The following is a 16,573-nucleotide window of genomic DNA, read 5'->3' on the forward strand; positions in this document are numbered from 1 at the left end:
GCTGTCGCTGCATTCTCAGCCAGGTCTCCTTTTGAAAGTGTGTTTTCTTCTCGGTGGGACTACCTGGCTGAATGATGGCTCCATGAAAGGACGAACAATGTCCCAGACTGTCTGCCATAAGTCAGTGAAAGAGGTGATTCATGAACAGTGGTCAATAGGTCTTGGCTCAGACTCTTTGATTGAAACCTGTTTAGCAACAACTGCTAATTTCATTACATGGTGTCAGCGCACACTGAGCGGCTCCCGAAGGGCCCGCTTTGAACTCTCGAGGCCCAAACAATGACACGGGCCAGTGAGGGGGCCTGATGGGAGTGTGACGGGTCGGTGGTGGGTGGAAAAACAAAACCTCCCCCCCAAAAAAGGGCGAAGGTTTTTCATAATGCTGAAGTCTGTCAAATATTTTGATATGTCCCACACACCATGGTGCAGCTCCTCCTGGGCTTTTTGCCTTTCAGCGGGGGAACAATTGACTTTCTTCACGATCAAGTCGTTCGCCTCCCCGCCTCCAGGCAAAACCTTTCATGAGGAGCCATGGCTTGCCGTTGCAGCTGTTCCGCTGGGGTTCTTCCCATGGACACCGGGGATAAAAACTCTTTGAGGAAGCCACTTCAGTTGTGTGGCCTTGCAGGTTTCCCTTTTTTTTTCCCCTCATCAAATGTTGGCTCGCAAGAAAGTTTCGGGTTGTTTTTTTCTTTGTTGGGCCGGACTTGGAACCGACTTGAGCTTTTTTCTCTTCTTTTTGTCTTTGTGTGAAGATTCATTATGTCCGGCTCATATTCCTTCTGCTTCCGCGTTGCAAAAATTAAGCACTTATTAGCTATCGAACCTCATTTTTCTTAAATCAAGTAAAATCCAGCCGCGCTTTGGGTATTTTCTAGACACGAGGGTAGAAAGTTTAACACAAGATTGCTGCTTTCGTTTCATGAAAAGAACAAATGTCCAGCTCTAAGACTCAAAGCTCGACTGTAACCCTCCGTAAGAGACACATTTTTTGCAGTGTGCAAATCTTTTTACGGCGTGCGAACATCCTCCGCAGCAGAATAAGGAGTGCAGACTTTGAGAACATGCACCATGAAGGTAACTTTGTAAAGTTCACTGTGGATAGAGCAGGCGTATGAATATTCATGAAAAATTACCCCGGCTCGCTGTTCCTGATAGCGGGCCCTTTTCTGCCACGGTATTAGGCCTGTAAAAGAGATGAAAGGCTTGCGAACCATCCCCACTTCCTCGGCCTTATACTGGGACACAATGGCCAACCAGCCACTCAATTAGTCTGCCATCTTAGACTGACTGTTTGACAGGTCTAGCTAATTGTTAATCCCGCCATAACTGTTGCTCAGAGTAATTAATCATGTAACAAAAGGGCTCTCAGTGAGGCAACCCCACTACTGCGGATGTGTGTCAAACCAGGAAGCGAGAGCTCGCGGGGAATCAGTAAAGGTTGTCCAATTTACCGCTGAGGTTGATCAACTAATATTTAATCTTCATTTGCGGCACCTTAGCGAGCGTCCACGCCGCTTGTTTTTCCCGGATGTAAACAAGCGAGATCTCCCAGCTTATGTAAATGGGACTCCGTGTGAGCCCCACAGGAACGGGTTCCAGGGGTCAAGTACCATTCATCATGAGATGGAGTGTCATTTTCTCCACTTCATACGCAGGCAGCTGCTTAAGAGGAGGAAGAGAAAAGGAGGTATTCTTTGAGGGGGAAAGAAAAGGCAGCGCCGAGCACAATCCCGGCTTCAGAGAGGAGATGGCGAGGGGTGGGGGGCGAACAGAAACACAAGGTGCCACTGTGTCAGAATTCAAATGTGAGCACAACCGGTGATGTCATTCACCTCCCCAACCCCACCTCGAGTCATAAGACGAGCCGCATTCCTGGGAACAGGAAACGGACACAAAGAGCCACCGTGTTTTGCAATACTGACTCATTTTGCTGTGACCCGCAAGTAATTTTTTTTTTTCCCTCGGTGTGTCCAAACGATGATTAATATCTGTTTTCTATCTTGTTGCAAGCAGCAAACAAGAGCATCTCTTGTTCGGATGAAAAAGGAATTCGAGGCTCCCAGGCAGTGGGATCTCATAAAGGCCAAATTGGATAATTTGAGGGAAAATGGACAGAGGTCGTAGCTCATCTCCATCTTTTTTCATTCTTTTTTGTACGATTTAAAGATAGTCACGCTGGAGATGCGGTGTCTGTGTGAGGTTCGGAGACCTTCCGTACCGAATTTGCTCGAGGCTTCTTGAAAATAGAAGATCAAACGAGTGGAACAGAAGAAAAATCAGAAGCGGCGTCCAATACTTCACCTCATCTGCCGTCATAATTGCCTCTTGAACATCTTCCTAATTTTCCAGCTCTGTACCAAAGCTCGTTTTCCCTCTGCGGGTAACAATCTGCAGTCCAACACGTGCAGCCAAACACGACAAAAGCTGCGTTACCGCTACGCCAAGAAGGACAAAAACCTGACGATTTGAGCAACAAAACAAAAGCCTCCGGGGAGCCGCCGGCCGTCCCGCCGGCCGCCCGACCTCCACCACCAGCGCACAGGACCAAAGCACAATACCGCACACAAAAACCTGCAGACAATAAACAGACACAGTAGGAAACCTTCCCTAATTTGACTTGCTCCACAGGTGGTCACCAGCTGCTAGTGAACAGGTTACCGAAGGCCCCAACACAGGAGCTGGGATTTTCATTTTAAGTGGAACAATGGGCAACAGCTCAGGTCCCAAAACCAGGAGGTCGTTTTTTTCTCGCCTTTCTTTTTTCTTTTTTTTCTTTTTTTGGCAGCGCCTGGAGGTAAGTCGCAGCTCCACGGCAGCAGACAGTGGGGTCTTTTGTCTCAACGTCTGTGCACAGAAATGGGGGCTATCAGAAATTCCCCCTGTCTTAGTTCACATGATTCAATGAGAGCCCTGTGTGTCAGTCGGAGGGCTGTTCTTTTCTCGTCTATTCTTGTCGAACACTGGAGGGAAAGACCCGGCGGTGCTGACGGCCGAAGGCCTGCTTTTACTCATCCAGCAAGACAAGGAACTCTGCAGACCCAGCCCGTAATTACACGGCTTTTCGGACAGAGTCGCCCTTCAGTTGGGCCCGCATATTTGAAACGGACAACGGTCGTGCACCAATCCTTGAAATTTCTTAAATCTGCAGCCAAATCCTTTCTCCCGGATCAGTTGAATTACCACCTCCATCGCTGCTGCTGCAGGAGTCCAGATCAACAGATAAAAAATGTCTTTTGTCTTTGGACTCTGGCTGAAGATACGTAAGGCCGGCGCGCGGTCAGATTCGGGGTCTGCACACAAATGGTGAAAAAGTGAATCTGAGCAGAGGATGTCTATCGAGCGGAGGAGCTTTTTCCGACAATACTTCTCTAGATCTTGCGCATGGAAACCCAGACTGCAGTCCTGAGGACAAAACAGACACCTGACTCCCAATGAGAGGACCTAAATTAGTGTAAGTTATTATCTGTCGACCAGAGAGTGCGCCGTGATCTAAATTCACAGTAAAAACTGCACAGAATTCAATTATTAAAGACTTTATCAAATCTAAGACATTAAACTCTACTGGCAACCGGTGGGATTGCAACACCATTAGATATCTGGCACACAAACTCAAATGAACAACAATTTGTTTTATGCAAATTGAGGATTATATTGTCCAAAATTACAGGGAGAATTGTTGAATTTGTCATTGAAACAGCCTTGGAAAGAAACAGTTTTTGCTGGCAACAACAAAAACGGTGGTTGCTGGCACGCGGTGTGTGGATTGGGCTTCACTAACGTCCATTCTGCTTGATTTAGAGCAAAGTTTCTGTCTAATCAGACCAGACATCTTCCAAAAGGGAAGGAGGAAGAATTGTTTAATCTGAATTACAGTCAGTTCATTTTAGTGTAACGGTCCGACGAGAAAAATAAATAAATGTTTCTTTTACTTGGAACCGAATTTTGTATAAAAGCAGCCGTGGAGGAAACCCGGAGGCCGACAGCTGCCCAAAAACTGCCTCGGAGATCATCGCTCCTCTTGTCGAGTTTATTTTCCATTTAAAAATATCCAAAATTCTATTTTATTCTATTATTCAGATCAAATCTTTTAGTTCGCTGTATTTTGACTGAGACGAGGAAACCTGAGCGACACCTCTCCTTACTTCCGATCGTCCGACGGGGTTGCCCATCTCGCCGATCGTCACACCTCCTTTAAGGCGTCCGACATTGAATTTTTGAACTCCGACGCATCGTTGCGACTCACATTTACTCTCAATTCAATCGAAATAATTTCGTATCTTTAGACATTTTGGTTTTCTGAACATAATTCAGTGTTTTTTGGATGACACGGCCGTTTAACGCGAGCATTTCAAAAGCTCTGCGATTGGATAGAATTACAAAACATTTTCGCACACATCCAGCTATGACTCGGTTATAGTGACACCAGACAGTCATCACAGCTAACGTTCGTTTGAATTACGTTTGTTAAATTAGTTGGCTGTTGCGGAACGGACAAATTGTAAGAAACAGGAGTTGATTCTGCACTTTGCCACGAACCTCATGGGATCTGTAACTTTTCATTTATGTATTTTTTTAATAATTCCCCCCCCCCCCCACCCCACCCCTCAGAGGGACTCGGCTGACAAGCTGTGGCAGCAGCGTGCTGTCCCTCGTGGTCACCTTAGACCACAGTCAGGGTGCTCAGCCTGTCCTTTCAGCGCCCTAAAATAAAACTTTCATCCCCCTCGTGATCGCATCCTGAGCCTGCCCCCGCGTCCCTTCATTTGCATTCACACAGCTGATGTTTGTTGCGAACAGGCGCTGTCAGAGAGGATAAAGAAAGGTTACCTGGTGGCTGAGAGCGAGATGCTTTACACCAGCAGATTTATCCACACTGATGTTTTGATGTCACCACCGGCTGCTCGGGGCGCTTTGCTGTTGCAACGAACCAAACCCCAATCAAATCTTTGAAGTAGTCATGTATGCATAAGCGCCGTCTACCTTAATGCTAAATAATTAGCAAGCGAGTGCTCGGCTCACTGGGATTGCTACCTCAGGGCTAAACTTGCTTTTCCTGCTTTGATCATTACGTTAATTAAATCTGGCTCCCTTGACAGGTCGAGGGCTAAAAAACAGGTAGGTGTCATAGGCACCTCGGCAGAGACAGAAGCACCTGGTGTGTGTGAGCGCTCAAGCTGTCAGCGGCGATGCCTTAAGAGTCAGATGGCGGTGGCGTTAATTCGAACCGATGTCCCAAAAGGGGAGGGGAGGGGAACAACTCAATTGTAAGACACCCCGGTTCTCCGGTCTGGAGGCGGGCGAGGCTGCAGCTTTGCGGCAGCTTTGGCCAGAGGAGGAAAGAAGTCATGTTGTCAGACCTCAGTGTCAGTTCACGTCATAACCAGCGCCTGGGGGACAAATTAGAAGTGTGTTTCGAGAAATGTGTCAAAAGTGTTCTCGGTCCACATCACAGCAGAGAAATCGTGCGAAGAGGGACCCAAACCAAAGTCAAATGCCGAGGGGACTCGGAGGAGGGACTCACCTATGATTTATTTAAATCAAAATGGCTCCCAACTATGAATAATTACACTTCTGTGCATCCACGTGTGTTCTTTTAATGTAATTATTCATGTAGGGCTCGTACGACGGGTCAACGCAGCCTGTCAACACCTCACGGAAAGACGACTTCAGCTCAGAAGGCCCTGATCCCAGTCAGCGTACAAACGCTGCGGCAAAGGTCAAAGGCCACACGGATGTAGGTTAGAGTTCCTCAGTGCCATTTTCCGGACGTGCATATGTTTATAGTTTATTACGTTCATTTTATATTCGTAAGTATGGCTGGAGATTACGTACAGTATATTTTTTGTATACATCAAAATGCAAGTTTTACCCCAAGATTACTGTTTTCAACACCGAGTAGTGTATTTTCTCGGTGAGGACAGCCCGTACGTAGCCCGAGAGGCCAAATCCAGGGCAAACGCAGCCCACGCAACAGTCAAGGACCTGAAACCGAGACCCGCACCTGAATCTTTTGGAGCCGAACTGATTAAACTCGACTCTCACCGCCAAATTTGGAGTCCGAATCCAAAGCGCGCCACTAAATATCGATCCTAGGTTTGCCAGGGTAACGCAACTCGAGTCGACGACTCAAGACACACCTGCGTCCGTTCAAAGAGCATCTCGCCGCCGATCATGTGCCTGTGAGTACGTCTGCATTTGTATCACTGGAACTCACCGGGAGACATTTCAGCAAGCGAGACGACCGACGGGAAGTGTTTTTCCCGATATTTTGCCCACGTGTAATCCTCAAACTACCGACTGTCAGCATTTTCTCCCCCGCGGAAGCTGACAGATGTTGCAGGGCTGAAAAGTCTTCTGTCCGTGATGGAAATAAGGCGACTGACGTTCATTTTATTTGAAATAATCGAGATTGTGTTTGCCGGATCTGCTCAAATACAAAAAGGACTCTCTGCCTGAGCCCAGCGGCCTCTCCTCCACATCCTCATCCAGCGCCCCGCACCACAGAGCGTTCAGTAGTAATTAGTGTCTTCAATATGTTTAACCATCCCACATACCTGTTTAATCAAACCGTTTTCTGGGCATGTATTCAACCTTCAAAGGCAGCGTTTGAAAGGGACTCGGGAAAACACAAAAGCGAGTCGTCTCTGAAGCTCCGTTTGATCTAGATCATTAACGTTTTGGAATCAGAAGTTGACATAAGGCCCGGTTTTGTTGCCGCACTCCTGGATCCGTTTCTGTGCGGTGGAAGTTGAAGATGTTTTGAAAATTGCTCCGATTATAGTGTTCATGTGCCATTTGATACCGGTTCCAAGAACAAGGGGAGCTGCGGCCAAACCAGACTACACCAATAAGAGCTGGCGGAACTGGCCGTCCTTTCATAGACCACATGGTCTCTTTACCGAGTGGACACATTTTATTATCATGGTAATCGACTTTGTAATTCCGGTGTTAACAGCCCCACCCTGCTCCATTTACAACGGAGAGATCTCAACACCAATTACAGCCGAGAGTGTCAAGGAACAATAGTCTAGCAGAAAGGACGAATGACCTGGACTGTGAATATTTAAAAGGCTACAAGTTCGCCCTTCGAATGTTCAACAACCGCTGCCGTTCTACCTTCCTGTTCTCATTACGGTTCGAGTACTATACTGAAAATCCCGCTCCCCGCTGACATACATTAGCTCGAGCTTTGGCTGTGTGCATCAAAGATGGATTCCATCGTGGAAAAGTTGTCGCAATGAGCAATGCACTCAAAGCGAGCTCTTTATCGCTCTCCAACAGAACATCAAATGGCGACACAATACGTTTTTGGACTTCACCAAGACACTTCAGAGAGATGGACAGGCCTCCCACACTGAAGCTCGCTCAATCTCCGAGCCTTTTAAAAACGAGCCCGGCCTCGTCCGACGTCTTTGAGAAAAGTGCTCATCATCACATCATCAACCGACTCTCCTGTCTCTCGCAGTCTGAGCCTGGAAGCGGCGACGCCTGCGCCCACGGGCAGCCTTTCTGAAAAATCACAAGAAATTCATTTCCTCCCTGGATGGAAAATAACAAAGGCATTCCTCATGACAGGCCTCTCTTCCTGTCATCTGCAGGCCACAAGTCTTCTGATCTATTAATAGAAACCCCCTCCTCTCGGCTTCTTTATCACAACCAGACTGCACAACTCTCATCAGGTGATTTGATTAACAAATTACAGACAGGCAGGAAGTCTGAGTTTAGGCAAAGGTACAACAGACAGAGATATTGCGCTGTGGGTTTTTTCAGGGCGTGGGGGGTGCGTGGTAGTACACACCATTAAATATTCAGTTTGATTACTCTTTACTCAGTAGCAGATTTCTGACCTAGTTCAGAGTAATTAGGTTTACACTGTTCAGCCACTTCAGTAAACAAGGATATTTTCCTGGTGAGATAACTTCGCAGCAGCTCTCGGAGCCTCAGCGGGGATTATCTTCGATCTGAGGGAGATACCTATCTGTTATGTTGATACTTCTGCTTTAATAACAGCACTCCGTCCCCCCGGAGACGCACACGCTCAGGGCTCGGTGTAGTACGAGTTTGCAGCGTCATTGTCAATCGCGCCGTACGTGTCCGCGGTCTCCATTTTGTCTCCATTTTGAAATGACAGAGTTTAATTTGTTTCTTTTTGTTTATATACATATCTCACTCCTGTGTATTTTCTGTCTTTAGCTGCGTTTCCTGGTACATGTTGTGCTAAAGGGTCAGTTCACCCAATTCGTGATAAATAAATGTTTTGATAGTTGCTTCTTGTGAGATCTAACTCTGCAGAGAATTGGCAGGAAGTGTATCTAGATTTTATGGATTATTCACAGAAACCAGGTCGTGAATTAGAAATTGAATTCTATTCATTGCAATTATATTACAGTGGCAGCAGAAATTTGATCTCGGTTTTAATATATTTCATACAATTTAGAGTCAAAGCAAATCAAACAAATCTGAATTATTCCATATGTCGGTGTCAGAACGTCAAGTCAGTTTATTTGTAAAGCACATTTAAAACAAATTAGGCAGTCAAAAATAAGTTAATGCAAAAACTTCTCGGTTGTTAACGAGCCAAAAATAAAGATTGTATTCATATTCAAATGTGAAGCTAACCGAACTCAGCAGAGTGTCTTGCACTTGATAATTGACAAATCCAACCCGTCTTTTATATGAAAACGAATGATTTGTCCTTCTATTACCAGGTAGCGCGGGTGTGTGTTAAATGATAGATGCACTACTGCGACAGAACTGCTACATCCTGTCCACTGTATCACACGTGAATACAACATGAATACAAAGCGTGTGTTGCTGCAGTACAGCCGTGTGCAACAACTCCCCGTCGTCGGTCGGTCGGTCGGTCGGTCGGTCGGTCCGTCCGTCCGTCCGTCCGTCCGTCACAACAGTCGATCGTACACGAATATCTCGGGGCATCAGCAGCTCTTCCAGAAGCAGAACTAACAAGTTAAGCCCAAACATTGGGTTTGCATGGCAGTGGAGGAGTTTAATGAATGTGTGTGTGTGTGTGTGTGTGTGTGTGTGTGTGTGTGTGTGTGTGTGTGTGTGTGTGTGTGTGTGTGTGTGTGTGTGTGTGTGTGGGAGGAGGGAGGGTGGGGGTGGGGGGGCATGCATACATCAAACAGAGACGGTCGGTCAATATTAGGGTATGGAGAATCAACACGCTTTTTTAAAGGAGAAGCTTATGCTCAAACATCACAGTGCCAGTTGCCGGGCTTGAGCATTTCCCGAGGCCCGGATCGCCATTTCTCATTTGTTGCATTAGCAGGAAAGACGGCGTACAAATAAAATTTCCCGGAGCAAGGGAGGTATCTTTGCATACAAAACAAGGCTGTGCGTAATTTTCAACGGGCCGAGAGGGGAAATGAAAGTGTACCAGGGGTGTGTGTGTGTGTGTAGGGGGGGAGAGGTTATGCACCTTCATCAGCGCTACGGACGCAGCTGAGAAAACATATTTAGGAAATTAGCATTTTTGCAATGTGCATTTTAAGAGGCAAACTGTTTTCCTGATGTGAGAGGGAGCAGTGAGGGTTACAAGTTGGACATGAGGAGTGGACTCAAGTTTTCATTCACCTTTCTGGGTTTGATGAGATCAACCTGAGGCACTTTTGATTCTTTAGTTTCACAGAAAATCTGTTTCAATTCAGTTTTAAGGAGAAGAATAAAATGTCTCATCCAATCATTTCTGCCTCAAAAACAGACTCTACTTTAACTCGCGCTTCATTTTTAGAAGCCCAATTGAGCTTTATTGGCCGTTGTCAGAAGCACAAACACACACAAACAGCCGTGTGTCTTTAAAATATTAAGACTCTGTGCTGATTGCCACCACCTGCGTTATCACACAGGCTACTAAACAGATGCAGGAGAACGATCTGAGTGTAGAAATCAACAGCTGAGACGTGGCATGAAATCTGGCAAACTGCTAAAAGAATCTGTTTGAGCAGCAGCACAGAGAGGAAAGCAGGGCTGACTCCACTCACGTCTCCCAGTCGAAGACATGAAAAAATATCCTGTCTCTGCCCACAATGTGAGATGACAGAAGACACCTACAGCCGCTGCATGCGGTCCGGCCACAAAATAGCGCACCGCCGGACAAATATAGAGCAGGAGCCGGAGAGTATTCCCGTCCGCTCTCAGATCTTCTTATGGGAAGATTCGTGACGAAAACTGAACGTGGTCTGTGTCAGACATGTGGATCCGGGGCCCAAAGGACATCTTTCACTTTCTATGACAGTGACAAAGTTATCTAAAGGAACAAAACGGCAGCATTTTGCATCTCTGAGACCTCTTTTCATTACTTTAATGGCTTTTTGACAACAAATGAGATCAGCTTGATTCATGTCTTCTCCGTAGTTCAGACGTCAACACGCATTTGCTTTTTAGACACACGCTTTAGTACCCCCAGTCCAACGAACATAAAGTCTAAAAGTTCAAACTAACCCATGTTTTTGGTGCTTTGCACGTGTCTGAAGACACGAAGGCGTTTAGGTTAAAGATGTCCTTTTCACGTGTCGGATTTAAGTACGTAGTCGTTGGAGAAGCTGCGTGTAACCCAACTGCTCCGGAGTTTGCAGGAGACGTCTGAGGAGTTGCAGGGCAGTGACAAAGACAGATTTATTAAAACATCTCAACATTGAAGCCGATCCCTGCAGCGAGCGGGTTTTGATGAGTTGCAGGTTATCGGACTTTTCTCTGTGAATCGCTGGATTGTTTCGCCCCCTTTCAAGCCCCTGAAAATTCTTCAAATTGGAACAAATCGAGAAGGAAAATACACCCGCGGTTCACATACACAAACTTTAGCAAGGTGACGGAAAGTGGTTGCCGTTGTGCGCGCAAAGTTTCGAAACCACTGACCTACTTGTGAGTTGATGTTCAGCCAAGATTAGCCAAGTTGTTACTTGGATTTATCTGTGTCTTTTTCCTCTTCCTAGGCCCGATGGTGGGCTTATTGCGCCCTTTAACCGTTTTCAATCCTGCGTCGTTCAGTCATGTCAGCCCAGCTGCACAGTAAAAGACACAGTAACTGGATCAAAGTCTCAGCACCTAAAACACTCGTCTCTTGTAACTCTGTCTTCCCCCTGCATCACTTGTCTCCTCGCATTCAGCTTTGCACGAGTAAAATAAAAGAAGCGAGTTGTGCTGTAGGTCGGTGCTGCTTCGAGCTCCACCGCCCGTTTGAAAGGCAACACGCCGCCATCGACCAAACGCTCTCCCTCTACCTCTCCCTCCTGTCATGCCAAATTGTGTTTTACAGCATCTGTTCATTATAGATGGCCGACATGATGGATACGGTCATAATATTAATGTAAGACTGACACAGCAGAGACATGAATCACGGCCGACTTTATTTCAAAGCCGGCGTTTCATTGGCCCACCACTAAAAAGCGATATATAAATGGCAGCGAATGGCAGCCGTAAAGCATTATGAAGTACATTTGATGGTGCATTTTCGCCGTTATCAACCCGCTGTTATTTACTAATGCGTCTTCCTCATGTGACAGCCGCCGTGAACGTCCGTGTCGCTGTCAGTCTGCGATTGTGTACTTAAAGTGACTCTACCTTTTGTCTCTTTCAGGTGGCGGTCCGTCGTTGTGAAGATGAAGAGGTAAGAACGGGCTGAGAAAGGATGCTCTCATATGCAGTGCTGGCCTTTGGGTACGGAAGTCCACGAGTGACTTTAAATTGAAAGCGTTCAATCAAATATAAATTTCATTTCCCATACGCACGTGTGATGTACGACACGGAGGCATCATTCTTTATGTGGATTCCCTGTTTATTATTATTTTTATTTTTTTAAAACAGAGGGAACATGTTTTAAAATAATCACTCAGACAAAAATTCAGGTGAAAATAGGATTTTAAAAACAGCATCTGGAGCTCAAACCCCCTTTTATTTCACGCATAATATCATCTAAATTTGCATTCTTCCTCCAATTTGCCTTTCTATTATTAGCAGCATACTCGATGAGCTGAGCTGATTGTGAGAGGAGGTTGTTTAGTGGGAAACACCGAGATCAGCGTCTCGCTGCAAAAGGAATCGTGAAATTGACAAAATACGGGGTCACAATGCAATCGCTTTAAGTCTGCCAGGCCATCTTTGACGCATCACCGCATGTCACCCTTCCTCTCTTTGCCCTTAACTTGAACTGTCTGATATCAACAAAGGCAAAAGAAACAATGACAACAAGTAGAATTTCTTTTGTAGATTTGCATTTTTTTTAAGTGAAAATTGATTAAAGGAAAAAAAAAATATTCGGCCTATTCGTGGTTGTTGTGCATCCCGCTCACTTACTTGTAAAATTGATTTCCATTTTATAATAAACGGAAATCAATTTATAATACGTTTTGAGCTTTTTAATGTCACTTCTGTGCTTCCGTATTTCGCTGTCTGCTTGTGTGCTCGTTACAGAATTAGATTTTTTTTTTTTTTTTTTTTTAGACGAACGCATTTTGTCGCAGATTCATAAGTTATGAAACGCAGATATTTGGACTACGCTGTTTTCAGCTGTAACAGTCCATCTGGGCTCAAATTTCTAAATATTTCTGCTGACAGATGCTCGCCCTTCAGCTGCTGATATTTGAAATTATATTTCCCTCACTTGAACTTTGCTAATTTGAACCGATTGTTGTCTCATCCGAAAACCTGATAAGATGCGGAGTAAACTGCTTCTTCGTCGCAGACACCCTGAAAGCTCCCTCTGCCTGAACGTGCTGCTCTTAGAATAAATCGGTACAGATTAGTGACTGTACCTGCATGTAATTGTGAGCAGCCATGTAATCCTCTGAAATACTGAAACAGCCGTGGAATGTGATTACTTTCAGCCACTTTTGGTTTATTCATCTCCAAAAAAAAAAAAGAATCTGACAATGCGAGTTATTTTAATTTGCTGCAACCAAATAGTCCAAAAATCGATGGTGTAGAGCCTAAAATGAACAAACCTTTTAGATTTGTTAATCGTTCCGAGCGCTTTGGCAAAAACGCCGCTGCCAAAGCAAAGAAAAAACAAACTGTCAACCGATAATTGTTAAAAACTGAGTGAACTGATTTAATTAACGGACAGAAAGTTTGCTGGCAAATATTCCAATTTTGGTTAAAAATTCATCATTTCAGTGGATTTTCTTTGTAAGAATTCTCTCTGTTTTCTCTATCTGGTGTTGGAAATGGGATATTTTTTAGGGTTTTGATTGTTTCGTGCACAAAAAAATGCAATTAGAAGATGCCACGGAGTTTCTTTTGCTTTTTTTTGGACATTTTTGAAACAAAAACAAAAAAATGAAGCGATCCAGCTGTAGTGCTGGAGTTGCTGTGCTACTTTTCGCCCTTTAAACGTTCAATAATCTGCTCCTGGAATTCGGAGCATCGCAGCGATCGTGTGGTCAAACCTTCAGAAGACTCTCCACCCTCGGATAATGACAGATCTGCAGAATTACTGAGCGCACGAGCAAAATTGAAGCCATATGGATGTCAAAACAAACCTTTATCAAAGGAATGCGAGCGCTGCATATTACACATCCCATCAGTTTTATTTTATTAGCACACAAATTACAGAAATAATGCAAAATCGGATGAGTTTGAGGGCAAATATATAAAAAAAAATTAAAAAAAGTATAAAGAGAAACATGCAACCTACAATATACAACTGTAACACACGCGCAACCGTTTTAAAGCAGCAAGCGAAGGAAGTGCAGTATATTCAAACAGGGTTTCTCGTCACGGTTTTATTCAGCAGACTGCGATGTCCACCTCGCCCTGTGATTGGCTGCTCGTCTGTGACGCCGTGAATTGGCTGAAGGTTTCATGTCAGTTAATGGCATAATCATTGCAACTTAAGTGGTCAAGTGGCTTGTTAAGATGTGTGTGTGTGTGTGTGTGTGTGTGTGTGTGTGTGTGTGTGTGTGTGTGTGTGTGTGTGTGTGTGTGTGTGTGTGTGTGTGTGTGTGTGTGTGTGTGTGTGTGTGTGTGTGTGTGAATTCCCATCCTGCGTCTCGCCTGGACTCCCTCCGTCCTGTTACCGACTGCGGATAAAAACAATCTTCATCTAATATTTTTCCATGACATCAAGTAATGTAAATTACGACGGGGTGTTGGTATGTAGTCTGTAATTACACATCACCCCCCTTCCTCCTCCTCCTCCTCCTCCTCCTCCTCCTCATTTCGAAGCGTTCGTGGATGTTGTGCTGAGGCCTCGGTCTGCTCTGCCTCCTCCACCTCCAGCTCTCTCCTCGGCTGTGCGGCTGCTTCCAGCTCGTCCTATTTGAAAGACGACTGCTGCACCCTACAGTTTAAAAGCCGTCTCTCACTGTGGCTGCTCAGCCTCCAAACGCTGCTCACTCTCTTCTGTTTAACATTAAAATGACACATGTTGACTTATTGTAAAAAATTATCAGATGTAAAGGCTTCAGCAAGACAGAGATAAAAATGTAAAATTTCTGATTAGATCAACAGATTTTTTTTTTTATTAAATTTGTTCTTTTAAACACAAAGGAATGAAAACAGTGTCACTCAGAGTTTTATTCTGCAGCTTTAAAGTGCTTCCAACTCTTAAATAATTTCACCAGTCGGGTTCCAGTGGAGAGTTTTAGTGTCCGATGATGGGCTGAATTAAATATCAAAGGTTTTTCTCCCTTAATGAGGAGGAGAATCTGGGGTAAACAGGGAATATTCTGAATATTTGGCATGAACACGATGAAATAAAACAATACTTAACATTCTCACAGAATCCGGACAAACACTGGAGTCATTATCGGCACCTCAGAAACTCATTTTGGTCAAAATCAAAATAGGCTTTGCAGTTGTTTTTTTTCATCCATTTAAGATCATTGTTTCGTGCTCTCGTGACAAACAGGCGTGAAGTGTTTTTTCTCCAGTCGAGTATTTTAAAATTAAAACAAAATACGATGCACACAATCCATAAATGCACAGTTCAGGATACACACAGTACGAATAATCCGGCACACACAGATACATGTGCACAGATTATTTCACAGCCTGAAATCTATGACCGGCAATCAAACTCCATAAAAATCACATGTGCATGTTTACATATGGAGAGTGAAGTGGTTTAATATGTGTTTAATTGAGTTATTCTTTATTCTGCTTTCACTTTATTTTCTGCTTGGATTCCTTATTTGAGAAATATAAATCTACATTTGTCTAAAAATTCATTTTTCATGTTTGAAAAAGTCACTTTTGACTTTTTACAGAAATGATTGAATGAATAAGAGAAAGTAAAGTAACATCTTCATTTAAAGCTCAAAGGCAGATAATCTGTTTTTAGTTGCATTTGACCAATACATCTAATTTATCAAATAGCATTTTATATTGAAATATGCAGCTATGTCTCCACTGGATCTTGAGGTTTCATAATATTCTTATAAAACCAAAATAGCTCGTGTTTTTTTTTTTAACAATAAACCTGCTAATAATATTTTTTTGTTATCCTTTAAAAAAAATAATGAAATATCTTGTTTTTCAGATGCATGCAGATGGAGGTTCATGAGGGTCGAAATAGTATTCAGACGATGAACAACAACATTTGACCTCCTGGAAATTCAAAAGTCGCTCCTGATGTTTTTTTCCAGGTGAGATGAAGTCGAACTGCTTCTGATTGTGAAAGTGAGAGCACAAACACCCGGTCAGTCTAGATCTCCCTCCGGCAGTGTCGCCGTCCACAACGGGCTTTGGCTTATAAATCCCACTTGAGGTAGTGGACCCCCCCCCCCCCTCTCTCCACCCCCCACCGCCCCCCCCCCTCCTCCCACCCTCCGTAGACACAGACTCTTCCTGACAGCCAAGTCTGCTCTGAACAGTATTTCCAAAAGCCTTAATTGTACTGTTGGACCATCAAAATGTAAATACTGCAGCAGAGGAAACAGCGTTAATAATAACAAAATCCTTCGGTGGAATATTTTTATTTATTTTATTTTTTTTGAGGGGAGCTGAGACCTTACTAACGATCATCTGATGTCTTTTCTTTCTCCACCGAATAAATTACAAAATAAAAGATTTTACATCGACATCAGATTAAATGAATGTTTGACCTCAAATAGTAAAATAAAACAAGTGCAATTTAGACTTTTCCTTTTGTTCAAGCGGTCCTGTTTTAGAATTGAAGATGACAATAATCATAATCAATAATCAATTTAGTGTATGTATTTGTTTGACAGGAGCAGTGCTCATCGATCAACAGGATCATTTTTACCTCTTTTTTTCTCTGACAGTTTTTAAGAAGGCAATTTAAAATTAAAATAAAATGACAATCAACACATTAAAATTAATCTTCAGACCCTCCAAACAAACAGTGAGACACAACCATGGTTACTTAACAACACTCAGTACTGTTTAGTCAAAACAAAACAAAAAACAGCAGGTTATAAGTCAAAGTGCATCATATCAACCACATGAGAAACAGAAGACCTGACAGTTAAAGTATTAAATCTCAGTCACAGACTGTTCTGATCCGTCTGCAGAAACTCTCTAAATAACTAACGATCAATAACGCGGCGAGTTCAGAGCAAAGCCCGAAAATATCCCCCAAAAAAGTTTAGAT

The 16,573-nt window shown here is 44.0% G+C and overlaps 1 long non-coding RNA gene across 1 annotated transcript in view; it reads left to right on the forward strand.

The window, feature by feature from the left end:
* LOC138620816 (uncharacterized) overlaps positions 1 to 16,573 on the forward strand; it is a 37,053-nt gene that overhangs the window by 16,482 nt on the left and 3,998 nt on the right. Inside the window, exons 3-4 of the long non-coding RNA XR_011310903.1 lie at positions 11,600 to 11,629; positions 15,500 to 15,605. This is a non-coding gene — a long non-coding RNA (uncharacterized lncRNA). The remainder of the gene's footprint in view (positions 1 to 11,599; positions 11,630 to 15,499; positions 15,606 to 16,573) is intronic.

Source organism: Brachyistius frenatus, unplaced genomic scaffold (assembly GCF_029030835.1).
Source record: "Brachyistius frenatus isolate BFR_SWC_R1_liver_20210118 unplaced genomic scaffold, ASM2903083v1 Contig_26, whole genome shotgun sequence".
Taxonomy (NCBI): domain Eukaryota; kingdom Metazoa; phylum Chordata; class Actinopteri; family Embiotocidae; genus Brachyistius; species Brachyistius frenatus.